The sequence below is a fragment of the Neopelma chrysocephalum genome, unplaced genomic scaffold (genome assembly GCF_003984885.1).
Source record: "Neopelma chrysocephalum unplaced genomic scaffold, ASM398488v2 Primary Assembly neopelma1_25, whole genome shotgun sequence".
NCBI classification, from domain to species: Eukaryota; Metazoa; Chordata; class Aves; order Passeriformes; family Pipridae; genus Neopelma; species Neopelma chrysocephalum.
This window is the reverse complement of record NW_020897694.1, coordinates 8202625-8213893: the sequence shown is the minus strand read 5'-3', so window position 1 is coordinate 8213893 and position 11269 is coordinate 8202625.

The window sequence follows — 11269 nt, the reverse complement described above, 5'->3', positions numbered from 1 at the left end:
TTGCTCAGTTCAGTCCAGGTCTCTCTAGAGCCTGTGCAGCTTATCCAGACTAATTGTTGCTACATACCACAACATAGATTGCAGCAAGAGGAGATCCTCAATGAGTTTGTATAGCTAACAGAAAGCGAAAGGCCCAAGAGTATCAACACGCTTGTAAACCAAGTAAAACTAGTCAAAATGTTCTGCTGCTGAAGCTAGAGTAAGAAGGACTAAGTTGTGAGATGCCAGCAGGTTGGTCCCAAGTTGGAAGGAACAACAGAGGCCACAATTTGCTGCATTTGAGGGGATAGGGTTCTTGACTGTTATGTCTGGAGGAGGGTCATACCAAACCCACATTCTTCTGTTCTGGTGTCAGCACAAGATACCACAGGAACATGCTGAGGCTATTTACCCTGAATATCTTCTCTGTTGAGAAGCAAAGCATGGGTGACTAAACCTGTAGCCACAAGGTGCTCTCAGTGTCGCTGAGGTGAGAGTTTCTTAACAGCTTTCATCCTAGGATAGCATATAGCATAACTGAAAGCATGCAAATATCTTTCTGTATTTGGTGATAAAGTGGCTTGGACAGAAAGGGATGACTTCTGTGCTACAAACCCACTAAATATCTTTAGATGTTGCCAAGTTCTTTGAATTAAGTTTTGAGACTCACTAAGCTCCCTAGATCAATGCTGTGCTCATCCTGAGCATATCTCTATGGTCATTTCTGAGGCTAAACCAGATGATAAGGCAGATCCAAGACAAGATTATTTTTCAGAAAGAAAAGGTATATGACTACAGTGAACTTCTTTGCAGAAAGTGAAATCCTACATGTGTAAGCTCTGAATTCTTTGATAGGAGCAGACATTAAAGGGTTAGACAATCTCACCAGGGAGTTGGGCTGGTTCAGAAAAAGCTGCCTGCTAGCTAGAAAGCTGAACGTGTTTCACAGGGGACAGTGACGAGACCTGACTCCTCAGCTAGGGAAAGAAAGGGCATTGTCACACTTTCTGTTTGCCTGAGCAATGATGATCAAAGCTCATTCCTAACTGTGGGTTTCCATGGTGCCACGTGGATACAACAGGAGCACCTTTGAGGAGCACTCTCAGGGGCATTAGAGGCAGAGAAACCTATTCCTAGTTAACTGCCTGCCCTCACTCCACAGCAGAATTCAGATCAAGGCAGTTTTTAAAGGAACACAATACCAACATCTCACTCTTGCAGCTAACAATTTTACCTGGGTTTCCACTGGTTAGTTATTTATACTGATTTGTTGTATTTTCCCTCTTCACTTCAGTTGTTAGTTGTCTGGAGGTGGAAGTGCTTTGCTAAGACTTAAATTCTGACTGCAATGTACTGCATTTTCATGATGCATCATACAGCTATTATTGTAAACAACAGAATAATACCAATTGTCAGGCATAGTATGGTCTCACAAATACAGGTCTTGTTGCAACTGTAAGCAAGTACGTCAAGTACTTATATATTTTTATGGGTCCATGTAATTCCAGGGATGTCTGTCACACCCATTCACTTTAAGAGAAGGAAAATATCAATGTGTTCTTTGAGAAATTATATGTTGTTTGCTTTTGGACACAGAATACACAAACTCCTTCAGTAGCAGTCTTTCATCCCTTACTAGGCCTGTATTCATGTTTTTAATTTTTTAAAGGAAAATTACCCCTATTTCCCCACATTTGTTCTGTGACTGCTGCTTGATATAATTTTCTTTTAGGCCAGTGAGCTGAATACTCTGAAAAACACCTGATGTCTTCTCTCTAAGATGCCAGTTTTACTTACATGGTTCAACTCTCATGTAATCATGATATCCTTTAGTCTAGTGTATTTGCTCTCCCTCTTGATTCTGAAGAAAGCTGCCTGACCCTTTTGTTTTGTATGTGAAAGCTCCATGTTTCATCACACATTGTGTTATCTGTCTGACCAGACTGAAAAGTCTCCTGAAGATTGCAAAAGCAGGAGGTCATTAAAGAAATCTGATCAGTAAAGGAGGAAAAGGAGAGGTAGGAAATAGATTTACAAGAAAGGCTTGGTTAGTGTACACTTTAGTGGAGTGTAGAGAGAGCTGAGCAAGACTGACAGCAGTCAAAGAAGCTCTGCACCAAATAAATTATCCATCCTGATAATTTGTTGCTGATGCTGTGAATGGTGCAGGATCTGAAAACACATGTAGTTGTTTGGACAATGGACATTTGTAGGAGTTAAGCTAGACTGATTTTTGACAGCTGCTCCCACTGCCTCTGTGTCACATATCTGAAATGATCTCACTTGCCTCACTCCCCCAAGCAGCAGCAGCAGCAGTTCCTTTCGGATTCCTTTCTCTGCTATTTTAGCCAAGGCATTTCCAGTTGTCCATAGAGGCAAAATGAAACAGACATAAATCTCCAAAGTTACCAGCCCCTCTTCTCCTAGGCCTGCCTGTTTTATTCACTTTTTAAGCCATTTTTACCTCTTAACAGCCCAGATAAATTCCTTTATGAGATGTGCTCCTTATAAAATAAATAATATAATAAAATACTTCTGCTATTCCATAACCTAAGGATGATACTGAAGAAGATGTTGGGGGAAAAAAGAAGACAAGCAAATTCATTAAGGTGTTGTCAGCCTGAAGAAATGATAAGTGTTGGCAGGTCCTTGGGAAGACCTGTGTTCTGCCTTAGGAGACAGCACCAAGCAGTAATTCCTAGAAGAAAGGGATCATAGTGCCTTGCATAAATCAGAAGGAATGCAGTGTTGTGGTCAGTACAAAGTGAGTCAGTGACTGCTGAAGTGCTGCTGTTGTGCATCAAGGAGCATGATGTGGTAAAGGAGAATTTATTTGCCTCACCTGGAACTGGGAGCCATTTTACTGTGCTCTCATCTTGGTCCAACAGTTACTGTAAATCAAGTTCTCCCTCCCTGGATTCTCAGAAGGTGAAACTAAATCAAAGCTGGAATGGTTTTACTGGAATATGTTATGTTTTTAGGTCTCCAGCATGTTTCATGGATGAGACAAAAGAAGGTGAGTAGTAGTTTATGTGCTAACACAGCACAGAGGATATGTCTGTGCTTCTCCTGTACACAGAAGATTTCCTAAGCTAACTCAGACCCTGGTAACATCTGGCTGCAATTGCAATGTTCCTCTCACAGGAAAATGCTTTGGCACAGCATTTTCCTGTGCCAGCACAGCACTAACATGATCAGCATGTTGTGCTGTGTCACACTAGAAAAAATGTTTGTGGGTCTGTGACTGAAAGAGAGCCAGAGGGCTACTTTGAAGTGTAACAAAAGATTGAGAAGTCACTGAAGTAGGAAAATATGATGAGATGAGATGAGATAACGTGTAATTGGAGAAAAGTGTTTGCATCATTTTGTGCATAGCAAAATACAGTTGAAGCGAGGCTTAAACAGCCCTGAGGAAGGTGATGGTACAGACGGAAGCACATCTCAGATGTAGACCAGCAGACTGAGCAGAGGAGCATCTTTCATTTCTAACCTTGACTCCGGAAGGATGAAATGCACAGAGACGGATGAAGAGGTCATCTGGTCCCCGTAGTGAAGAAAAATTGAATTTTCATATGTTTCATCAATTTATTAGTCAACATGTTAACAGCACCACTTATCAACCATCCTTCTCAGAGTCTGCTCAACATGGAGATCTGATTGCCCCACACTCCACTCTAATTGCCTTCAAAGATGCCTAGCTCACTCTCCTTGTTGAATAGCACTGTGTCTGCTGTAGTAGGGCTTCTTCTGTAAGTCCCAGCAGTCAGGCACAAGGTCTGTGCCGGAGCTGAATAGGCTGGGCCCCCCTACTCTTAATCCCCACGATTTTCGTATTTGACAGGTTGATGGGAAAGCAGAAATAACTACCAGCATATCCTGCACACTTCCTATTTCAAAATTGCTTTCTGGCTAGTTGCTTCCCCTTTCACACAGCAAATGTGCACAACTGCTGCTCCAGCACATGCTGGCTGGAGATGGCCAAGATGCTTCCCCAAGTCAATCTTCCAGTTGCTCCTGCTACGAGATGGGGATATCCAGAAACAGCCTGTCTACTGGGTCTTGATCTAGCCTTTGATGCTGGGCTACGGGCCTGCCTTCATGGTGGTCTTGTCTCAGCACTGTGCTGAGTGCTCACCAAAGGAACATGATGACATTACTCTCATATTTTCCCAGCAATCTTCCTTACATTTTTGTCTTTTCGGGTCTCCTTTCCACAGGGAAGCTCTTCAGACCATCCTACCCCATCCTTTCTTCTCTGGGTTCCCGCAGACACGCTGTTCACTCCTACTTTCCCAGGGGTTCATAGCTTCCCCAGTCACACCTTTTTTCTCTGCATTTCCTCCCCTCTTCCTCTAGCACCTGCCACAGGTGCTTGTCTGGAGCTTTCAGCATTCCTTCCTTCTCACCTTACCTGCCAAGAAGGTGCACCTTAGTGCCAGCAAGCTTATTGCCTCTGGCCACTGTCTCACCTGGGCATTTATCGCTCTCCGAAGTCCTCTCCTACTCTCTATCCCTGTTCTACCTCCAGAGGAGCGATCCAAAGAACTCTAATTTTCCAGCACATATCACATGTATTAGCTTTTGACTATTACTAAGACTTTTCACTTTTCTTCATGACTGAAATCCCCACTGTTCTCTACCAGGTACCATTTCACTACTCATCCTTATTTCCAACTTGACCTGACTGCCAGTGAAACCTGAAACACCTTTCAACATCTAAACTATGACTGTTTCCCAATGACCTTTGTTCACATACTTAACTTCCCAGTCCAAGGAATTCACAATTCCAGTCAAGCTTAGAGGACCAAAGCTCTTTCTGATGGTGTAAGAATGAGCTAGCGCACACCTTTGTTTCCTGCATCCTCTTTAGGACAGAACACAAGCACATGCTTTTGTCCCAGAAAAAAAATTGATTGTAAATCCTCGTTTTTTATAATCCAGAGAGTCACACATGCTCTAGTTCTAGAAATGCCATTTACTGTGTGTCATGAAAAAATGAACATGTGGACTGTGACCACACCTGCTATAGTATCTGGCTGTCCTTAGGATGCTGTTTGCAACGTCAAAAAATCCATAGGTGCTGACAGTCTTTTATGTCCACCAGGTCTTACCAGGAAAAGAAATACTGAAACTGCCTTAGGGCAGATTTCTCAAACAAAACCTACCATCCAAATTTGGCAGCAGATGGCATAAAACCTACGTGCTGGTCCTGTCACTATGCTGTGCCATAGATCATTTCCAGCACTACTCATTCAAGGATGGGGGGCAGCTGGTATTTACTGTTTGCCACTAACTCATCCTGTCTGACCAAGTATGTGTACAAAAACCTGTCTAATGAAAATTGGCTTCTCTCCAGGGTTCTGCCCGAATGAGGGGAATGAGAAACAAAAGGAAAGTTGCTGAAACTTAATCATTTCTGTTTCTATCATGGTGAAATAAGAGCTGACCCAGGGACTTTCTGCTTTTTGCAAATAAATAGTTGTCCCCTCTCTCCTCTCTGCTAAGCATGTTTCAGAATGAAGCAAGAAGGGGGATTTGTACTAGGACATGCAGTGCTACAGCATTTGACACCTGTGAATCACAGAGTGAGAAAGAGGTTCCAGGGTCACACTGAGGCTGAGAGCTGAAGGTGCCACTCAAACAATACGTTTAGGCATAGTGTATCACCCACCATGTGGTAGTTTATGCATTGACCCTGCAGGAAATTGTGGAATTTATATATATAAACTTGAGCTTCTCGTTATATGTATGGGTTATAATTTGCCTGTAGAAACCCCCAGTGGCAAGTCTGGTATTTAAAGGTCAGCTCTGTGCCTGCATATAGGTATATCGGTCACAGGCAACTGAACACTGAAAAGTAAGACATCACTGAAATTCTACCCTGTGCACTGCCCAAGGACTTTGCCCTAAGCCAAGATGAGAGGCAAGAAAGGAATGAAGAGGGGTGTGTTTCATATGTTGATCAGAAAGATGTGCCTTGACCTCCAAAGGGATTTTGGCACAGTTCACAAGCAGGAAGAATGAGGAGAGCAGTGACTTGTATCTGTTCACCTCCCTTCCCCAAAGCCTCAATCAATAAAGCAGAAACTTCAGTTTTCCTCTCATTGTGAGAGGTGCAAGGTGCTTGCTCTGCTGGACTCCAAGAGACAGTGTAGATGGCACAGGAGATGGGGCTATTGTGGATGACAGGAATAATCAAGTGTGCTCAGCTCAGCAAGACAAAGCAGGGAGCAGATAAGAGTGAAAAGCAAATACTCAGAACAGCAGGAGCAAGTCTCTTGGGAGTTTTGTAGGTCTGATGGGGCAACAGCCCAGTGCTGTTAAGGACAGATGATTGCAGTTTTTCCTGTTGTAAGCTTCACTTCACGCCCCCTGCACACACATCTTTCCTGTGCTTGCCTAACTCAGAATCCGGTTGCAGGAAATGTTGCTTCCTGGGAGGAGGGCACACTCCAGAATGGACTAGGCAACCGCACCTCATGCTCCAGCTGGTCTGTCAACGATCCATGTGTGTTGGCCTAGTCTGTATTTTACAGGTACAAAATGCCACAGGTGTAGCCACATGGCCAAGAGAGGCAGTACACAGTCCTCAATCATTGGCTTTTCCCCTGAAAGCAATGGGAGAGGCCATGCAGTCAGTTATCTGTGGCCCAAAACCTCCCCACTGGCTGTGCAAAATCAGTGCATGGGTGTATGTCTCTCACAGCTACCTTGTCCTCTGCATATAAAGGGAAGAGCTCTTGGGGTGTCTTGCCACACCATTCTTATTACCTGCACCCTTAAGCCACGTTCCAGCTGACCACAGAAGTGAATTGATGAAGGACTTTCAGCAAAAAGGTTCCTTCCCCTCTATCCCTATCTGCCTGTACAGGTATGTCCACACATACCTCCTTTTACACACACACACACACACACACACACACACACACGTGTGTGTTTGTAGGAGCAGGGCCCAATGCAAAACCATCAAGAAATGCCAATATTAACTTTGGCTAAATTACATCTTGTCTCAAATCAGGCTACATTTAAGAAGCAAGAATGCTGTGTATTGATCACCCAGTAATAAGTAATTTCTGCACTATCTAAACACAATGTGAAAGTCAGAATTATGTAGTTAGAGGTTTTCTGATAAAACAAGAGAAGAATAAACTTCTTACTTCACCAAAGCTTCATCCTCTGCCTTCAGAGTACACCATTTCAAAATCCTGAGTTAGTGGGAAGATCAAACTTAGGTCCCCAGCACAAACTGGATGTAATTTTAATCTTTTCCATTCCTCTGAGGAACTGTGTAAACATGAGCTCTGTATGTAGCCCATCACATGTAAAATATGATGCCTATGGTCCAGAATGTGGGTCAGATACCTTAAGTTACAGTGCAATAAATACTGCTACTAAAATGCTCAAGTGTAGTTTAGGGGGTGGATCTCCTCTGACACTAGCTTTACATTTAAAGGTGTGTTTGGAAGTGATCTTGATGAAGAGGAAAGCAAATGAGGTTTGAAGAATTTCACAGAGGAGGTGATAGAAGCATTAGTGTTAAAGTTAAAAGCTGTGTATTCCCAAGCAGAAGCTTCGTTCACATTTAAACAGTTTGATCATAATTTTCATTTCACTCTGTCACAGGTACTTCAGAAGATGACTTGCTCCATATGCCTTGCTCTGTAGGGTAAGAGAGACTGTAGGCGGGTCAAACAGTTTAAACCCCTGTGAATCTGTGATTCTATGTCACTATATGTATAAAAAAACCAAAAAATCCCAGCCCAGTTTCACAAAACATCAGAACTTCACGAGACAAGTGCCACTAGAGGGGGCTGGTTGTACGCAGCTCAGGTGGGTTCCAGTGCTGCAGCATAAGGAGGGTACAGGAATGGCTGGGACACCACCTTCTGGGCAAACAGACCTCACTGTAGCCGTAGCCACATAAACTGCAAATCCTGCCCGGAACCAGGGGAAGAACCCAGATTGCTGAGTTCGACAATGCTGTATTGCTGCGTTCGTGCTGCTCTCCGTTCCAAAGGTGCGTCTGCAGAGCCACCCCAAGCTGGAGATGAGCACAGGTTCATCCCCAAGAAGCAATGCCCACACTCCCAGCCGTTTTAGTGGCTGCGGAACACAGCTGCACTGTGTGTTTGCATCCAGCTCTGGCACCTCATTCTCACTTCTCCAAGCTTGCCCACTTCTATTCCTATATTCCCTTGACTCCTTTTATTATTCATGTTTTGTGAAAGATACACTGAATGCCAACTCTCTCTGCTGCTGCCAGGTTAGCAATGCAAAGTACATCCCTCTGCCCCTGGAGCCTGGCAGATAGGCTGGGAATCTGGGCCAGAAATCCTGAATGCATTTGTAGGTCTTTCAGTCTGAAAACACTTCCTATTAATTAGTCCTGGGAAGCTTTACAGCCATTCCTAAAATAATGGAAGAAATTGCTCAAAGTTATCCTTAGATATCCCTAGCAGCTCAATATTAGGGAACATTTTTTCTTTGGAAGACATGGAGGAATGGTCCTCCATGTGTCTGGCACAGCCTAGCTCTCACTTGGAAGCCAGAGGGTAAAGGAGTGCTGCACTTGAGATACTGCTGCTGCTGCTGCTGCTGCTGCTACTACTACTACTACTATAAATTTGCATGGAAGACAATGTAACTGCAGCTCACAACTTCTCCTCTGCCAGCCAGCTTTGAGCCCAGAGCACAGGAGATCACATGTATCCATGTTTATCTATGCCTGCATCCCGCCTTGCAGAAGCACCTACTGTACTCTCCAGTGTCAGTTCATTTTCCTCACAATAAGCAGCCAGGAACAGGTGAGAGAAAGCCAAAGGTTGCTGTTAATTTTACTGGGCATCTTGCTAGTTCATGGCTTATTTCTGAATTTCAGCCATGGGCTCTACAGTGTGCACAAATCTTCTGGAATACATCAGTCACAAACAACTTGGAAGAAAAAGAAAAATCTCTCTTCCTTCTTAACCATGGACCTTTTCCTTTCCTGCTCCTCTCAAAATGATGGAGTGGTTGTTCAGACTACCTGCTCCATGGTAGGCAGTGAAACTGCTTTGGTGTCTAGATCAATTTTCTCCTCTGTATGTGAAGCTTTAACACTTAGCCAATGGCAATCTTTACGCAAGTGACACATTGCCCTGTTTTCTGTGTTTGAATAATGCTGATTATCATTTGCATAAACTTCTTCAGATCTTCCCTCTTCAGTGTAATGTCCCTGAGTTTTGCTTAACCTCTGAATTCCCTCTTTCAGTTCTCTTTCTGCAACATCCATTTCTGCTTCTACATTTAAATGTCTCTAGTTTCACTCCCAGTCCCCACTGCTGTCTACCCCCATTTCTGGCAGCCTGTACCTGGGTACTTGTACAGAGATTAACTGGCCTCAGTTAAAATCCCAGCGGAAATGAGTAGTTGAGTTTTTCACTATGATTAGTATAGCAAATGAAGAAAGAGTCACAAAGTTACTTCCATCCTTCAGCTCCACAGAAACATGATTTCAGATGTATTAACACAGAGAAGCATGGCTGCATCCCTGGCTTGGCCTTTGTCCACAGGCATCTAAATTCTCCTTGTAGCTCCCTGAGGCACTTGAAAACTCGCTGCTGCATGCACAGATGGGTTACTGTTCTGTAGAAACCACACAAGGACAACGTGGAGTTCACTTGAGATTGATTAGGAGGAAGGGAGAAAGGAAACTGCCCAACTGAGCAGAGGTTGGAGCACTTACCCGGAGGTGAAAAGCATTCCTTCTGAGACTGAGTATGAGGCGGTTTCACTACTTGTAACTTTGTTGCAGAAGAGCTCACCAGTCACAAATCAATAGGAATAAAGTGATATGCTGTGGAAAGGAGAAGCAGTGGTGGGGAGAGAAAGAGGGGGGCTACTACAGCTACATAGCTGTCATCAGGCATGCAATATTCATAGGGCTGGAGCAAGAAGTCAGCAGAAGGCACCTGCCTTTGCGGCTCAATGCTCATAGAAGCAGGAGGCCTGTGTGTTAGGCTCTGTCCTTGATGCTACTGATGCAATTTATCCAGCAATTATTTTGGGACAAATACTGTGTTCCTATCACTGGGGCACAGGTGTCCATCTGTCCATAGGAGTGCTCGGATACAAAGAAGACCTGTGTCAATAGTTTTTCATCTCTCCCTCAGCATTTCCCTCCTCTGTCTGAGAGTCCCACCTGCCTTTATAGTGCTGTATATACAACATCTGTGAAAAGCCATTTGCAGACTTTCCAACCTCAAGTCAAACAATATGGAGTGGCTCTTAAGACACACAACAAATCCAAGGCACTTCCAAATGAAGGTTGTGAAAACACCAGGCTTGGGACAGCCCCACAGGGCCATACTGGAAAGTCCCTTTCTCTTGTTCTGTCCAGGTTGTAGTTGTGGGTATTCCACAGCCAGGGAAATCTCAGGCACTGACTTCAGTGCATCAGGGTCCAAAGTCTGTTACAGATCTGTGATAAAAATCCTTCAATGTAGGAAATGTTTGCTTTAGAATAGGCAAAAGTACAATGTTTGTTACAGAGATGAGCACAAAACCCTTCAACTGTAGCTGTGAAAAAATGCTGAATTTTTGTAATTTAACCAAAAAATATGAAAATCTGTCACACTTAATAATTCTGTTATCTGTCTTGTTAAATGAATTATAATAAAATCAAGGGTTGCAGTTTTTATTTTTAAAATTGAAACAGCAATTGAGTTTCACTGTGTTTGTATATTGTATCATTAGAAGTTGTAGTATGTGGGAAAGAATACGAAGCATCACTGAGCAGTACTGTGGTTAAGGGGTAACAAATCAGAAGCTGGAGCTCTGATTCCAGTTTTGTTGCAGACTGTCTTTGTCATCACTTAGGCAATGGGGTTTTGTTTGTTTGGGGGTTTTGTGTTTAGAAAAAACATGAGGCATTTCAGATTTGGGGACCACCATATTTCCCACAGTAAAAAAGAAATGTATTTACAAGAAATGCCGAGATTTATTTACAAGACCTTCTATAGTTTGCAAAAATGTTGCAGTTTTGACAAATAGGTCCTATATGTAATTTGTAGTCCAGGAATAAAGTTATCCTTTTTTTTTTTAAGCAATGTCAAGTCTTATGATGTAAAATGACATAATGCTAGCAGAGAGAAAGAATTTGATCCCTCTCTAGGTAACACTGGAGGAAGCACAGGGTCAGCATATAACTTTATTGATTTTACATAGGGCTGAGTCTGCCTTTCATTCTGACACAACTGCATACTCTTTGATATGAAACAGACCATTCAGAGCTGAAAGCACTGATCTCATC